The 16,542-nt window shown below is 39.6% G+C and overlaps 1 pseudogene; it reads right to left on the bottom strand.

Moving 5' to 3' along the window:
* Positions 1-9,392: 9,392 nt before the first annotated feature.
* On the bottom strand, positions 9,393-10,224 carry LOC125388394 (aldo-keto reductase family 1 member C15 pseudogene; annotated as a pseudogene).
* Between the last annotated feature and the right edge of the window lie 6,318 nt (positions 10,225-16,542).

Here is a 16,542-nt window from a genome sequence, read left to right as displayed (position 1 = left end):
CGGATTTTATTGAGATATGTATTGTGAAAGAAGGACCATCAACCAAGCCTTTCCATCAGTTGTTGGAGAGGATGGGTACGGTAGTCATCCAAGGAACCTAAATAACAAGGGCTGAGGATTTTACACTTGGGCTTTGAAAAATCTTGCTTTGATTTCACCATCTTTAATTGATAATCCTTTTTCATTTATAGTTTGCTTCATTTGGGGCTGGTAAGAAAAGCAATAACAGTGGGCCAAGGATTTCTTTTCAATTCTGCACCTAAGGTGTTTAAGGCAAAGGCACCTAAAGAAAAGAGCTGAGAAGGAAAACTCCTGGGCTGAAGAGTGTAGTCAGTCCTCGCCTTCAGCTCATCAAGTGGACGTGTGTGTGTGTGTGTGTGTGTGTGTGTGTGTGTGTGTGTGTGTGTGTGAATTTCTTGAGATGTGTCCGGGTAGGGGGAAATCTGTCTCAAAATTGAAAATTTTCACAGTTGTTTATTGTTTTAAAACTTGTTTATTTTTTAATGTATGGGTGTTTTGTCTGCATACATGTCTGCTCCTGATGCTTGGTGTCTGCCAAGACCAGAAAAGGGCATCAGATCCCCGAGACTGGACTTTTCAATGGATGTGGGTACTGGGAATTAAACCCTGGACCTCTGCAAGAGCAGCCAGTGCTCTTAACCACTGAGCGATTTTGCAGCTCTATGTGGATTTTTTTAACCCAAACTTTGAGTCCGCAGTTGTCTGTGGCTCACCCCAGCCACTCATCTTGAGAACACCCTTTCGTTTGATTTCAGAATCCCTTTTCCATATTTGGTTTATAACTTTGCTATACTTTTTCTCTAATGAAGTAGAAATGTGGATGCTCATCTGCATCCAGTTTTCTTTTTGTGCAGCTACTCGTGCACGGAGCCTGCATAGCCTTTGACATCCTCTACCTCCAACTTCTGGGGTACCTCTCTGCTCAAGGGAAACTGTCATGAGAGACTTTCCCCTTGACCTTGATGTAGGATCTATTCTGAATGCCCTCCCGTCGCTGATTGGATATTATTTTATGATATTGAGATGCATGTCAGCTTTTTTTCCTTTACTTCAAACCCCTGTAGTGTCACCAACTTTATTGCTATAAGTAAAGATCAGCTCAGGACTATCAAAAGCACATTTGGGGAAAAAATACCTTGCATTATTGATCTCATATATATCATTCTGAATTGGATATATTTAGATTCTGTTAATCCTAGGGATGAAGTGACCAAATGTTATTGAAGTTTCTCTAGAACTTGCTTCAAGGAAACTAATAATGAACTTATCCCATACTGAGTTTTGAAAGCTAAATATTGACTGAAGTGTGTATCTTGGTACATGAACTCATCATGGTGCCCTACGTGGAGTTCAGAGGACAACTCCCCAGAGTGACTTCTCTCTTTCTACCATGTGTGTCTTGGGAATCAGTCTCAGGTTGTTACATTGAGAGGATGCAGCATGACCTGCTTAGACATCTTGGGAGCCTACAATGACTTTTGTCACTGACTTTAGTAAGTCCTAAGAAGTTAAATAATGTTTATTGGTAATGTTATGAATTTTATGTTATGAATTTGTTTGAGACAATTATTTTTAATTTACATTTATTTTATGTATGAGTGTTTTAACTGCATTTATTTGTACACCACATGTGTGTCTTGTATCCAGGAAAACCAAAATAGATTGTTAAGGTATCCAAGAACTGGAGTTACAGATGATTGTCTCTCTATGAGTTTTCAGAGCTAAAGCTCAGTTTTCTGCAAGACTAGCAAATGCTCCTAACCTCTGAGGCATCTCGCCAGCCCTCACTTAATTATTATTTTATTTCAGCAGCCATTCTGGTAATAGTACAATTTACAGTGTCGTTTGGAGGGGACCAAAACTAATAACTTTAACCTAACTTATTGTTGTAATTAGATGAAATGATGTGGGAAAAGTTACCATTCATAGGCTGTGTTATCCTCGGTTCCCAGAGGCACAGTCCCTGTCTTCCCTTCTTTTTTTTGGCCTCATTCTCAAAATCCACATATATTTCTAAAAACTCATATTGTGCTTTTTTCACCAATAAAATAAGCATTTATCTCATGTTACACACTCACCTAAATATTTGCATCAAGGAACCACAGATGAGAGACAGCATGTAGCATTTGTCTTTCTCGATGTGGGTCATCACACTCAATATAATCATTCCTGGGTCCATCCACTTAGCTCCAAATTAAGTGATCTGATTTTTCGTTAGAGCTGAATAGGTTTTGTGTGTGTGTAGGGATGTGTTGTGTGTGTTTGTGTGCTTGTGTACACCACATTTTCATTATCCACATGTTGGATTGTCTAGCTATTATGAATAGAGCAGCAATGAATATTGCTAATAAGTGTCTATGAATTTGAATGTTGAGTCCTCTCTGTATGTACTAATGAGTGATAGAGCTAGGTCTGACATGGTAGATTTTATTGTGTTTTCTTGAGGATTCTCCATACTTATTTCCAGAGTGGCTGCATTCACTTGCATTCTCTCCTATAGTGAATGAGGGTTGCTCTTTCCCCATAACTTCACTAGAATTTGTTGTCAGTTGTTTAGTTGATCTTAACCTTTCTGACTAAGGTGAGGTGATCTCTCAAAGCTGTTTTGATTCACATTTCCCTAACTGCTAAGGATGATGAACACCTTTTTAGATTCCTAGCCCGTTTTCTTAATGGGTCATTTATTTCCTTGGCTAGTTTGCTTTCTTTGTATATCATAAGATTAATCTTTGTCAGATGTATAGCTGACAAAGGTTATCTTTCATTCTCTGAGCTTCTTTTTCACTCACTTGATTGAAGCAACCAACGTGTACAGAAGGGTTTTAGTTTTATGAGCTACCAGTCATAAACCATTGCCCTTAATTCTTGTATTTTCACTTGAAATTGAGGTTCATTTTGTTCCCCCTGTTGTAATAAACATTCTAAAACCAGAAGAAGATGCCTTAGGTGGGAGGGGCAGTTACATTTGATAAGGAAAGAGAGAAGAAAAGGAAGAAACTGTCACAGAAATTCTTTGATATGTGGCAGAATATATGTGATAGAATGCTGTAGGGCCGTGGGCATAAGACTGCAGTGTGGGCGAATGCTCTTCCAGTTACAGTTTAAGAGAGGACTTTGGCATTTAAGTGAGTACAAACATTTAAGAAGAACATATATGGGTTCTTCTTATATTGGGTGCACAACTTTGTCTAGATTCAGAAGACTCAGAATTCACTTACCCTAGAGGCTGCCCAGGTACTTAGAATGCACCTCAGTACTCAGGTACTGAGTCTGTTTTTGTCAGCCAGGGATCAAACCTAAAGAAGCACAGACGTCAAAGATGGAGGCATGAATGGTACTGAAGAAAAGGATCACAGATTTGTTTTATAGTTTGTGACCTAATGATAGATCATTGGCTTTAGATAACTACTAATTTCCCAAGGAGCCCAGTTTACTTTTAAGCCAATGACTGGTTGAACATCAAATTGTCTATTGAGATCTCAAGTCACAGTGATAAACTGGGGAGGGGGGAGGATCAGTATTATGAAGATGGCTAAAGAAACACAGTATATACATGCTAAATGAATTAATGACTTCTATGCACTATACAAAAAGCACCATAACTCACTCAGTGGGAACAAACTCGTTTCTTGATTATTGAGTGTGTTTACATACCATTGGCAGAGGAAAGCTGGTTCTTTTTGGGGGGGGGTGGTTTTTGAGTTCTTACTGCCAACCTGTGGAGAAAAGATTTTGTAAGAATTACTGCCCACTGGGAAATTTCAGGCTTATAAAATACCGAGTGAACGTCTAGGAAGAAAATGCAATTCCAGTATAAAATTAATTCTGAGCTGGTGTCACCTCTGGTCCCAAGTCCTTTCTCAGGTGCAATTAAGCACATCAGGAAGTGCCAGCTGTAGCTTCTACAGATGCCAATTTCTTTGTCTAGTAGCCACCAAATACCTACTGTTATTCACGGTAACAGTGAACTTTATCTGGCCTTTGTGTTGTTTGAAATCCTCTATCCAGTGGCTTGCTGTTTTGAAATGTTTCATGCCCGTAGATTCTTCCTTGTTCAATTGTTCCAGTATGAGATTAAGACTAAAGAATTCAAAGACTTGATTTGAAGATAATTATTGGTCTAATTTGTTTCCAGGTAAATTTTCTATAGGAAATCAGTGGCAGATAAAATAAATTCTGTACTTAATCAGTACAAAAAACACTTGATGTCACTAGGTGGTGCTGCATGGCTCACAACTGATTTCAAATCACAGGTTGCTCAGACTAGCTTTGAAGTGAAAGTTTAGGAGAATTTCTGCTCCAAGATATGAGGCTCCAAAGCTCCAATCTAATTGTCTGAACAACAAACATTTTGTTTTCAGCTTACTTCATGATGTCTTAATGTTAGGAAAACTGTCTGCCTGTGGTGGAAAGCCAGTGGGTTATATGTCATAAGGTAGATGGACTTTCCCTTCTACTTACAATTTAGAAGAGGACTTTGGTATTCAAGCAGATGCAAGAATTTTAGCAGTTGATGCCAAAACGTCCCATTTTGCAGCTTTGTCTAGTACAAGATGGAGACTCAAAATGTACTTACTCCAGACACAACGTGAGTGCTCAGAATGGTCCTCAGTGCTGAGAAGTCTGGCCTTACCTTTCAGAGAGCCACCGGAAACTTCCACATCTCTGATGGGACAAAGAGCATCTTTCACAGTGGAGAAGCTTGGCATAAGAATACATATATAGACTAAATGTAATGATTATAAATGACAAAAGTATCTTAAATGTCTGTTACATAATGAGTTTATCACCACTAACTTTTATTTATTTTTTGAAGTTTTCATACATTATAGAGTTTGATCATTTTACTTTTTAAAAATTGAAAATTAATTTTTTTCTAAATTATATAATTTGACAATGGTTTCCACTCCCCAGCTCTGCCCAGATCCTCCTCACATTCCTACCCATTCAACTCCACATCATTACTTGGTCTCTCCCATTTGAAACAAACAGGCATATGAGAAAAGAAAACAAAAAAGAACAATAAAATCTGGTTGTTGGAATATTGATGAGCATTGCATGGTATCTATAGATTAGTTTCATTAGTTTCATCATACACATCTTTCACTTGCTTGGTTATAATAACCCAAGGATGGTTTGGGGGAATATTATGAGAGACATTGCTTCTCTAATTTGTTTTCAGTTTATCATTTCTATGTAGAGAGGCTACTCCTTTTTGTATATTGATTTTGTATCCTACTACTTTGCTGAAAGTGTTTATCAGTTGTTGGAGTTTCAGGTAGAACTCTTAGAATCTCTCATGTATACATCACCTGCATATAAAGATACATTGACTTCTTCCATTCCAATCTTTACTCCCTGGCTGTCCTTCAGTTGTCTTTACTGCTCTCTAGCTGAAACTTCAAGTACTATATTGAATAGGTATGCAGAGAGTGGAAACCTTGTCTTGTTTCTACTTTGAGTGGAAATATTTGATTTTTTTCTCCATTTAGATAGATATCAGTTGTGGGTTTGTAATTGCTTATATTTTGTTCAACTATGTCCCATGTATCTCTAATTTCTCTGTAACTTTTAACATAAAGGGGTGGTGGGTTTTTTCAAGGGCCTTTTTTTGTATCTAATAAGATGACTATGTGGCTTTTTATTATTTCAGTTTGTTCATATGGCGGATCACATTTATTGATTTACAAGTGTAGAAACATCCCTTCACTTCCAGGAGGAAACTTACCTAATATATTCTTGGATTTGCTTTGCAATATTTTTAAGGAGAATTTTTATATCTATGGTCGTAGGAAAATTGAACTGTAATCTCTGTCTTTTTTGGCTCTTTATAAGGTTTAGGTATTAGGGTAACTGTGGCCTCATAAAATAAATTGGACATAGTTTCTTCTGCTTCTATTTTGTGGCATAATTTGAGGAGGATTGGTAATTATTCTTCTTTGAAAGTCAGGTAGAATTATTCTCTAAAACCAGTTGACCCTGGATTTTTTTCTTTTCCTTTTTGGTTGGTAGACTTATAATTATCATTTCTGTTTTACTAGGGGTTATAGTTCTGTTCAAATTTCTTATCTGGTCTTGATTTAAGTTTGGTAAGTGGTATATTATTTTAGATTTTCCAATTTGGTGTAGTGTGAGACTTTAATGTACTGCCTTATGGTTTTTGGATTTCTTTGGTGTCTATTATTATGCCCCCTTTTTCATGTCTAATTTTGTTAACTTGAGTCTCCTCCATTTGTTTTTTAGTTAACTAGGTTAAGGATTTGTCAATTTTCCTGGTTTTTCTCAAATACACAACACTTTGTTTATTTGTATTGTTCTTCATTGGTTTCTATTTATTAATTTAAGCCCTGAGTTTGACTATTGCTTTGGTCTATTCCTTTTGGGTGTGATTTCTTCTCTCTATTCTACAGTTTTTCAGGTATTCTGTTAAATTATTAATAAGAGATTTCTGCAATCATTTTATGTAGATACTTAGTGCTATGAACTTATCTCTTAGAACTACCTCTATTGTATTCTTTAAGTTGGAGCATGTTATATTTTCATCTTTATTCAGTTCTAACAACACTGATTTTATTTCTTTCTTAATTTCTGTCTTAATCCACTTTTTTCACTCAGTAGTGAGTTGCTCAGTTTCCATGAATTTGTGATCTTTTTAAGGTTATCTAAGCTACTCTCTCATTTTTTCCCATTAAAAAATTACTTTTCATTTACATATGAACCCCAGTTCCTCCACTCTCCTAGTTTCTTACTCCCTTCTCTTCCTATTCCCCATTCACTTCTTAGAGGCCTTTATGGGGGTCCCCTGTTTTAACCTAGTTTTTCTGGGAGTGTGGACTATAGCTTGGCTATCCTTTGTTTTACATCTAATATCCATTTACGAATGAATACATACCATGTTTGTCTTTCTGTGACTGGGTTATCTTATTCAGGATAGTTTTTTTTCTAGTTCCATTCATTTACTTGCAAGATGTCACTTTTTTTTTATCACTGAGTAATACTCCATTGTATAAATGTACCACATTCTCTTTATCCATTCATCGATTTATGGGCACCATCCCTGACTTCAAGCTCTACTATAGAGCTACAGTAATAAAAACAGCTTGATATTGGCATAAAAACATACACGTGGATCAATGAAATTGAATTGAAGATCCTGATACTAATCTACACACCTAGAAATACCTGATTGTTGACAAAGAAGGCAAAATAGCCAATAGAAAAAAGAAAGCATCCTTAACAAATGGTTCTTGCTTAACTAAATATTGACATGTAGAAGAATGCAAATGTAACATTATCTATTCACATGAACATAACTCAAGTGGGTCAAATACAACATAAATCCAGTTACACTGAACCTGATAAAAGAGAAGCAGTAGCCTAGAACGCACTGGTACAGCAGACCACTTTCTAAATATAACACAAGTAACACAGACACTGAGAGCAATAGTCAATAAATGGAACTTCCTGATACTGAGAAGCTGCTGTAAGGCAAAGGATAGGGTCAATAACACAAAATGGTACCCTAGAACAAGAAAAGATCTTCATCAACCCCACATCTGACAGAGGACTGATCTCCAAAATATTTAAAGAACTCAAGAAACTAGACACCAAAGTACTAAATAATCCATTTTTTAAATAGAGAATCTCAACAGAAGAAACTCAAATGGCTGAAAGACATTTAAGGAATTGCTCAACATCCTTAGCCATCAGGGGAATGCAAATCAAAATGACTTCAAGATACCATCTTACACCTATCAGAATGGGTAAGATTAAAAACATTGATGACAGCTTATGATAAGAGGATGCAGAGTAAGGAGAACGTTCATCCATTGCTTTTGGTAGCGTAAACTTGTACAGAAACTTTGCAAATCAGTATAGTGGTTTCTCAGGAAATTGGGAATCAACCTACCTCAAAACCTAGCAATACCACTCTTGAGCATATCCAAAGGATGCTCAATCAAACCACAAGGACATTTGTTCAGCTATGTTCATAGCAGCATTATTTGTAATATCCTGAACCTAGAAACAACCTAGATGCCCATCAACCAATGAATGAATAAAGAGTTTGCAATTTTTTGTTGTTTATATACAGATTTAATCTGTACAGGTCAGATACGTTACAGGGTGTTGTTTTCATGTATTTGTTGAGACTTTCTTTGTGTCCATGTATGCTGTCCTGTGAGATGCTGAGAAGGTATATTCTTTTATGGTCAGGTGAAAAGTTTTGTAAATATCACTCTGGTGTGCTTGGTTTATGACACCCTTTACTCTAGCATTTCTTGTTACTGTGAATATTTTTTATTAATGAGAATGGAGTGTTGAAGTCTTCCAATATCTCTGTGTGAAGATTAATACATCAGTTTAGCTATAGAAGTGTTTCTTTTATGAATGTGGGTACCCTTGTATTTGATTCATGTATGTTTAGAATTGCAAGATCTTTGGGGGGATTTTTCATTTAATGAATATTTAGTGTCCTTTCTTAGCTATTTGGATTGGTTTTGGTTTGAGGTCTATGTTGACAGATGCTAAAATGCCTACACTAGTTTGTTTTTGACTTCATTTGTTTGGAATATCATTTTGCATCCTTTTACACTGAGGAGTTATTATGATGTGTTTCTTGGATGCAGCAGAATAATATATCCTATTTTTCCATCTAATAGTTTAGTTTGTATCTTTTTATTGGAGACATGAGAACATTGGTGTTGAGAGTTTTCAATGTCTGTGTTTGTTGATACTTCTTATTTTTTCATTGTGGTGTGGGTTCTTTTCTCTTGATTTTCTGGTCTGATATTATTCATTCCTTGTTGTTTTTGTGGGGGATGTTGTTAGCTTCTTTAGGACAATGTTTTCCTTCTAACACCTTCTATAGGAGTAGATTTGTAGATCTTTCTTAAAGTTTGTTTTTCATAGAATGTATTTCCCCATCTATTGTTTCTGAAAGATTTTCTGGTATAGTAGTCAGGGCTGGTGTCTCTAATCGCTAGAATTTGTAGAATATCCGTTTTGGCCCTTCCATCTCTTAGAGTTTCCATTGAAAATTCAGGTCTTACACTAATGGATCTGCCTTTATGTGTTATTCAATCTTTTTTCTTACAGATTTTTTTCAAGAAAGCTACATCAAATATTTCCTTTATTTTATAAATTCTCTGCAATTTGCGTGTTATTTTTAATCATTAGGAAAAACACTTGAGATTTTTGTGACATTCGACAAGCACCTGGAGGCAGGAATCCTGCTTCTCAACCACTCCACCCAATACAAATTCACAGTGTCTGAAAGGAGGAGAGTCTCTGTAATGTTTAGCAGCTCGTGCTCAATATTCTTCTGAATATGGATGGTAAGGGTGATCCAGGGCAAATGACAATTTAGCCTATCAAAAATTTCTGTTGAGGCCGTCAATCACTTTCATGTCCTCCATGTCAATTCAAAATCAAACACCTGGAAGTTCTCATTGATTCTTTTCTCATTGAAACTCTTGGTCAAAACAACCACACTCTTCTATAGCTGGTAGCACAGGGAACCTGGCCTGGAGTTCGGTTGTGTTTCTTGGCAATTGTCTTTAAGATAGGTTACTCCAGGAGGTACAGGCTATCACTATTACCCAGTTTGGGTCTCTGTGGGACCCCAAGGCACTGTGGGCAACTAGAACAATGTCTTTGAACTCATAGAACTTCAAAAGTTTGCTCTGGTTGAGATACGGGTGACATTCTACCTGATTGCAAGTGGTCTTGTATTTTAGCCCTGGTTTGTTATGAATCCATTCCAGCTGCTTGTGGTTGAAATTGGACACCCCGATGGACTTGGTTAAACCTAAATCTTTTCACTTCTCCAATGCCTCCCATATATCACGAATGTCCACTACTTCTAAAATAATTTTTCCACTGGCATTCTTTGGCAGAAGTTCCTCTCTAGCTTCGTAGCAATCAGTGTATGAATAATGCAGAGATCTACATGATCCAGCCCAACTTTCTTCATTGCTCTCTTCAGGCACTGACAAACCAACTCTGGACTAAGGAAAGTAGTCCAAATCTTGGTGGTATAAAATAAATCCCCTACACGGTTCCATGAGCCATCTTGTCTCAGAGATCCTGTCCAACTTTTTCCTCATTTGGATAGAAGTATGCAGCATCTATGTGATGGAAACCTACATCAATGGCTAATTTGGTGGTCTCAGTAGCCTTGCTCTTTGGAATCCCTTTATCCATTCAGATACAGTCCACACACATGTATTGTCAGGATAGATGGCAACTGGTCTTCACATGAGACTCCACCAAATCTGTTTATCATACAGTCTTTCAGAGTCCACATCTCAATTTACTGGTCGTTTGCTCTTCAATCGCCTTCATCTCATGTGGGTTATGGTTGCGTCCTGGGCTGGAGAGATGACTCAGCAATTAAGAGCACTGGTTGCTCTTCCAGAGGTTCTGAGTTCAACACCCAACAATCAAATGGTGGCTCACAATCATCCACAAGGAAATCTTGTGGCCTCTTCTGGCCTTCAGGCAGACATACAGGCAAAACACTTGCTAACTCCTTAGCAAAAAAGGCTTCCTTACAGATTTTAATATTCTCTTCTTTGTTCTATATACTTACTATTTTGACTATTATATGTTCTGGGGAATTTTTTTTCATGTCTAGTTTTTTGGTGTTTTGTATGTTTCTTGTACATTGATCAGCATCTCCTTCATCAAGCTGAGAAATTTTCTTCTGTGATTTTGTTGAAAATACTTTCTGTGCCTTGGATCTGGGCATCTTCTCTTTCCTCTATTCCCATTCTTCTTAGATTTGGTCTTTTCATAGTGTCCCATATTTCCTGGATGTTTTAGGCCTGGATTTTTGTAGATTCAGCATTGCTTTTGTATCCATTATTTTTATATTTTTTTCAGTATGTGGGATTCTTTCTTCCTTATTTTCTATTCTTTTAATGAGACTTACCTCTGAGGTTTCTAATCAAGTTTCTAAACTAATTTCTTGTTTGCTCTCAGTTTTGGTTTTCTTTATTTTTCCCTGTAATGTTTAACAGTTTTCTTCTTTACATTCTACTGTTTGTATTTTCATTAATGGATTTGTTCATATCCTCTTTAATATGCTCTAATATATTCATAATAGCTATTTTAAGTCCTTGTCTTAGCTGATGATATATGGTCTTGTCTTTGTTAGTGGGTTTTCTAGTCCTTGGTTTCTGTTGCCCTGTCTGGATCTTAGGACTGTGTGGTGTCTCTGGACTACTCCTGAGAAAATGCAGAGTATCTGAATCCCTGGGAGCTCTGGGTAGCACTTGTTTTAGGTATTAGGTACTGACACGCAGGAATTGATTGGGATAGTAAGTGTGGGCATCTGAGAAGGTTCACAGGTGGGAGGGAAGCTGCGTCTGTCAGGAGGATGTTTGCAATCCATAGGGAATGGAGGACGAGGTGGAAGACAGACCCCTGAAGTTGCTATGTCTGCTAAATGCTTGACACACATCTGCAGAACTGGAACCGGTAGGACTGGAAGGACAGTGAAGACAGCCTACCTAATTCTTTGGCCTACATGGGCAGTGGCTTCCAGGGAGAGAGAAGCTTGGTTTGGAGTTTGGCAGTCGGGACTGAGAGTTGCAGTGAATTAAAAAGCCTATGGAATAAGATCTGCTTACTCCCCTGGAAATGGGGATGTATACAAAGAAAGACTCAGCAGGTGGTCTGCTACAAAGCTTGGATAAGACTGGACAATTGGAATTGAAGGATGAGACCTGCTCCCCCAATAATGGTCGTGACTTACATGTTAAGAACCTGCCCTACCTGCTGCCATCTTACTGGTTTCCCGAGTTTATTTTGAGTATCTGGTTTCTTGTTTTCATTACTATTAAGATGGATGAGTTCATTTAATTTTTCTACTATTTGCTCTGAAGGATAAATGTTTCACAAGTTTTGTTGTATATCACCCCGTCTGTGGGCTGTCTTCTTATTTGTCTCTCACTGCTCCTATATTCAGTAGCTGTGCTTTCACTTGTGTACTTCTCTTTTACTATCTGAGGTTTGGGATCCATATTTCAAACATTTCCTCCAAGATCAATGACACGCAGCCTCAGGCTCCATGTTTTCTTCTGGTTTATTTGTAGCTTGTGTCATATGTTCAGGTTGCTCTCAGTTTTGATTGGAGTTTTTCTCACAGTATGGGACAAAGATCTGAGCTGATTCTTCTGTGTGTGGATATCCAGTTTGTCATTTTGTTGAATTTTCATGTCACCTGGGTACCCTTTCTATTTAAGAAACAAGATGTGCCCTCCCCCAATGTCCCCTCCCTCCTGCCTAGGCAAGCTGAACTCATACCTTCTCTCTATCCTCTCTCTTTCCATCCTTCTCTCTTTTGTGGAGGTAACTACTGCCTCCCCCCACCTTTCTCTCTTCTCCCTTTTCCCCTTTTCCCTTCCCCTTTCTCTTTCTTTTCCTTAACCCACTAAATAAACTCTATATCCAAATTCTCTCTCTGCATGGCATACCTGTCTGTCACCTGCCATGGTCTCCCACCCGCCGAGGGGATCAGATGAGTGTTTGGGTGGCCCGCCGCTGCCCCTCATGGGACCAGCCTTCCCACCACATGTTTATAAATAATAGTTCAAAAACAGTGCTCACTGGAGAGGTTAAGATTCCCTTCATGTGACTTCATGAAGTTATTAATGAAAATTACTTGACAGAATATTGTTGAATTTATATTTAGATTCTCTTACTGTTGATTTGTCTGCTTTACATGAAAGTATCAAGTTATTTTGATTGATATAGGTGTAATGCAATTTGAAGTTAGAATGAGTGAAGTTTCCAACATTGTTTTTCTTTCTCAAGATTGATCTGGTTATGTAGAGATTTAGTTTTCTTTTTCCCTTCTAAGATATGTGTTCTGGTGGAAGTTTCACCCCAAGCTCCCCCCCGTATCTCTTTCCAAACACTGTAACACCTCAGAAAGCCCTCCAAATGATGAACCCTCTCCCACTCCCTAATTCCCACCTTGCCTACCCACCTGCCTTCTCTGGAGCCAAATGATCCATTTCTCACATTCCTCCACTACCTACCCTCCCTTCTTCCCCCCCTCTGGGACAAAGGTCAAGGAGCAACTTCCTTCTTACTCCCCTTCCTCTCCTCTCTTTCCTCCTTCTATCCCTCCCTACCCTTCCATGCCACAACCTACCTCTTGGTTCCCTTCTACAAATTGTCCTAATTTCTCCAAATTCTCCCTGGCCTCTTCTCCCAGGTCTCACCAAACCCCTGGCTTCATTTGCCCTCTCTGAGAGGTAGCTGGAGCTGATGGAAGTGTTTGAGTCCATGCTCCCTTCTCTTTTCAGGACTTCTCACAAATGGAAAAGCAGTTGGGTTCTTTCTCTGCTAATCCTTCTGCTTATATTAAGGAGTTTCATTATTTGTCCCAGGCCTGCGATTTGACTTGGTATGACCCGTATGTCATCCAGACCTCCACTCTCACTCCCTAAGGAGCTAAGTCAAGTACAGGCATCAGCAACACAATATGCAGATCAGACCACGGTTTGCTATACTTGACTTGAACCAGTGCCCTCACCCCCCCACCCCCCCGCCGCCGAAGCCATGGTCCTGGCCCACATTTTGTTCTCCGTCAGTACCAGATATTAGAAAGAAATAAAAAAAAAAAAAAGGCTGAGGAAGATCCCCAAAATTCCATACAGGAGTTGGTGAAAATGGTTTTTAAAGTTTTCAATGTCCCAAAAGAGGCATCTGTGTCCTCCCGACAGGCCCAACTGCAAAGGAAGGCTATATTCTCTAAGCCTCCACCTTAGCAGTTGCCCTAAGCTCACTGGGACACCCACAATAGGGACAAAGGAAGTTGACAAGGAGGATCCATCCTGCTGGAGTTCAGTCCAAGTCAACTTCACTAGCCATCTGCTTCAAATGCATCCTGAGGCCACTGGTCACAGTGTTGCCCTGACCTGGGAAGGCCCCATCTGCTGACATCCTAGACATTAAAATTTGGAAAGTCCCCATGTAGGCTTGTCCTTTATTCTATGCCATGGAAGTCCAGCCTCACCAACACTGACAGCTAAGACTCTGCCAGTCTTCAAGCTCCTCAACCTGGCAGAGGACTGACACGGCCCAGACAGTGACTCCCACTGTGTTCCCCGAGCCTAGTACAATGCTGCAGGTCACCGATACGTTCAAAGACTTTCTACAAGAGCTGCTCATTCTGTTTTGAGCATCCCTCTTGAGTCCTCCAGTACCCCCACCAATTTCTATCATGTGCGTAGATAGTATTTTTTCCTTGCCACTTAAGACCCTGTCACTTGCCTACATTCTTGCAGGGTGACTCTTTTCACTCTTTCCTAGTCATACTTGCCTGCTCCACTCTCCCTGGGAGACAGAGTACTCCTAGAGCGGCTAGTTCCTAGGTCTCTTGAGCCCTCTTGGTCAGGACCCTCCACCTGATCACCCTTTTGGCTGCCAAGTTTCTGAGACATCCATGTTGGTATCACCTCTCCAGGCTCCAGGGGCACCTATTCAGGATGCTTCATCTGTCCAGCAGCTAGGATCTTCCACAAGGGCCTATCTGCTCTTCATCCTGGCCCATTCATCTTTGTAAGTACAACTAGCACAGGTGCTAATGATCCACTTTTCCCCCTAGCAGCTTGCCTTTTCTGCCTCCACAAGATGTAAATACCTGAGGTCTCCAGGATGGCACTTAGCAGGATGCTTCTTCACCCATACCACCCACTGAGTGTGAGCTGACTGTGACTGTGAGCTTTCTGCCCCCACGTCATCCCATGCCTGCAGGAAGTAGCCAGACATGAAACAATGTCCACATACCCAAAGAATCTGGGATGTTCTGTGGAAGCTTCACCCCAGCCCCTGGCATCCATATACCCAAAGAGTCTGGAATGTTCTGGTGGAAGTCTTATCTGAAGCCCCTCCCCCATCTCTCTCCAAACCCTGTCACATCTCAGAAAGCCCACCAAATGATGATGCCTCCCCCAGAAATGCTCAAGACCACTCCTACATGGTATTTCAGCTGACCCCCCCTCCCCCCAGAAAACAGACATGTTGTTTCCGATCTCTTTCCCATCTCCACTTGGGTGCTGGAAAATCATCTGTGAATGTTTAATCCGTTAAACCTGGGCTTTTTCTAATTTGGTTTGATTTGGATTGCTTGGAATGCAGAAACCTTTCAATATGTGCAACAGTGAGTGATTGGATTGTTCCTCAGGGTTTGAAATTTCTCCTTGATATCTTCAGCATCCCTTCTTTCTGTAGTTTCCTTTCCCATGTCAAAGGCCTTGGCTTTATAAGTCTTCACAAGCATGTGGGTGCTTTGAAAGTTTCTCTTTAGTTCTCCCTATCAGATTCTATCTTCAGAAAAAAGTCGATTAGCAATTCCATCTGCAGGACACAAATACAAATGTTTTGTTGCCACATTTGCAAAAAGATCTGCACAGGTCAGGTAATAGAATTTTAGCTGTGGGAGTTGGACATTACAAAGTGATTAGGAAAAATTTTATTTGGAAAAAGAGAAGAGTGTGTCTTAGTCTCCTGGGGTGACCTCTCTAGATTCATGTTCATTCATATATCTGTATTACATAGGCTTACTAACTAATATATAATCCATATTTTAATGGTGGTGATGTGTTTAGATTCTCTAAAACACTTGCCTGATTTTGGAGACTTTTTTTCAGGGATTCTTTTTTTTAATTGATTGATTAGCTTCATGTACAAAGTACTGAGTTTCACCATGGCATCTTCATACATGTGTTGCTATGCTTTGTTCTCATTTGTCTCCATTCATGCCCTTCACCTTCTCCTGTCCCCATGTACCCTGTTCCTTCTATTTCCCCCATTAGTCTCAACTTCTTTCTTACTACATTTGTCCCCTCACCCTCTAAAACTCCTCCTGATGCAGGAGCTAATCATCGCTCCCCTCTCCCAATCCACTTGTGAGTCTCTTGACCCAATAACACGTATGCACATATGTAATTATTTTATTTATTTATTTATTAAAAATTTCCACCTCTTCCCCGCCTCCCTTTTCCCTCCCCCTCCCAATTCCCTCTCCCTCTCTAGTCCTAAGACCAGTCAGGTTCCCTGCCCTGTGGGAAGTCCACGGTCCTCCCCACTCCATCCAGGTATATAAAGGTGAGCATCCAAACAAACCAGGCTCCCACAAAGTCAGTTCATGCAGTAGAATCAAAACCCAGTGCCATTGTCCTTGGCTTCTCAGTCAGCCCTCATTGCCAGCCACATTCAGAGGGTCCAGTTTGATCACATGCTCCATCACTCTCAGTACAGCTGGCCTTGGTGAGCTCCCATTAGATCAGTCACACCGTCTCAGTGGGTGGACGCACCCCTCGTGGTCCTGACTTCCTTGCTCATGTTTTCCCTTCTTCTGTTTCTCATTTGGACCTTGGGAGCTCAGTCCAGTGCTCCAATGTGGGTCTCTGTCTCTATCACCATCCATCACCAGATGAAGGTTCTATAGTGATATGCAAGATATTCATCAGTGTGACTATGGGACAAGGCCAGTTCAGGCACCCT

The sequence above is a fragment of the Myodes glareolus genome, chromosome 6, assembly GCF_982192425.1.
Source record: "Myodes glareolus chromosome 6, mMyoGla1.1, whole genome shotgun sequence".
Taxonomy (NCBI): Eukaryota; Metazoa; Chordata; class Mammalia; order Rodentia; family Cricetidae; genus Myodes; species Myodes glareolus.
Note: the sequence above shows the minus strand (reverse complement) of the source record. Positions and strands in the feature narration are given on the sequence as shown.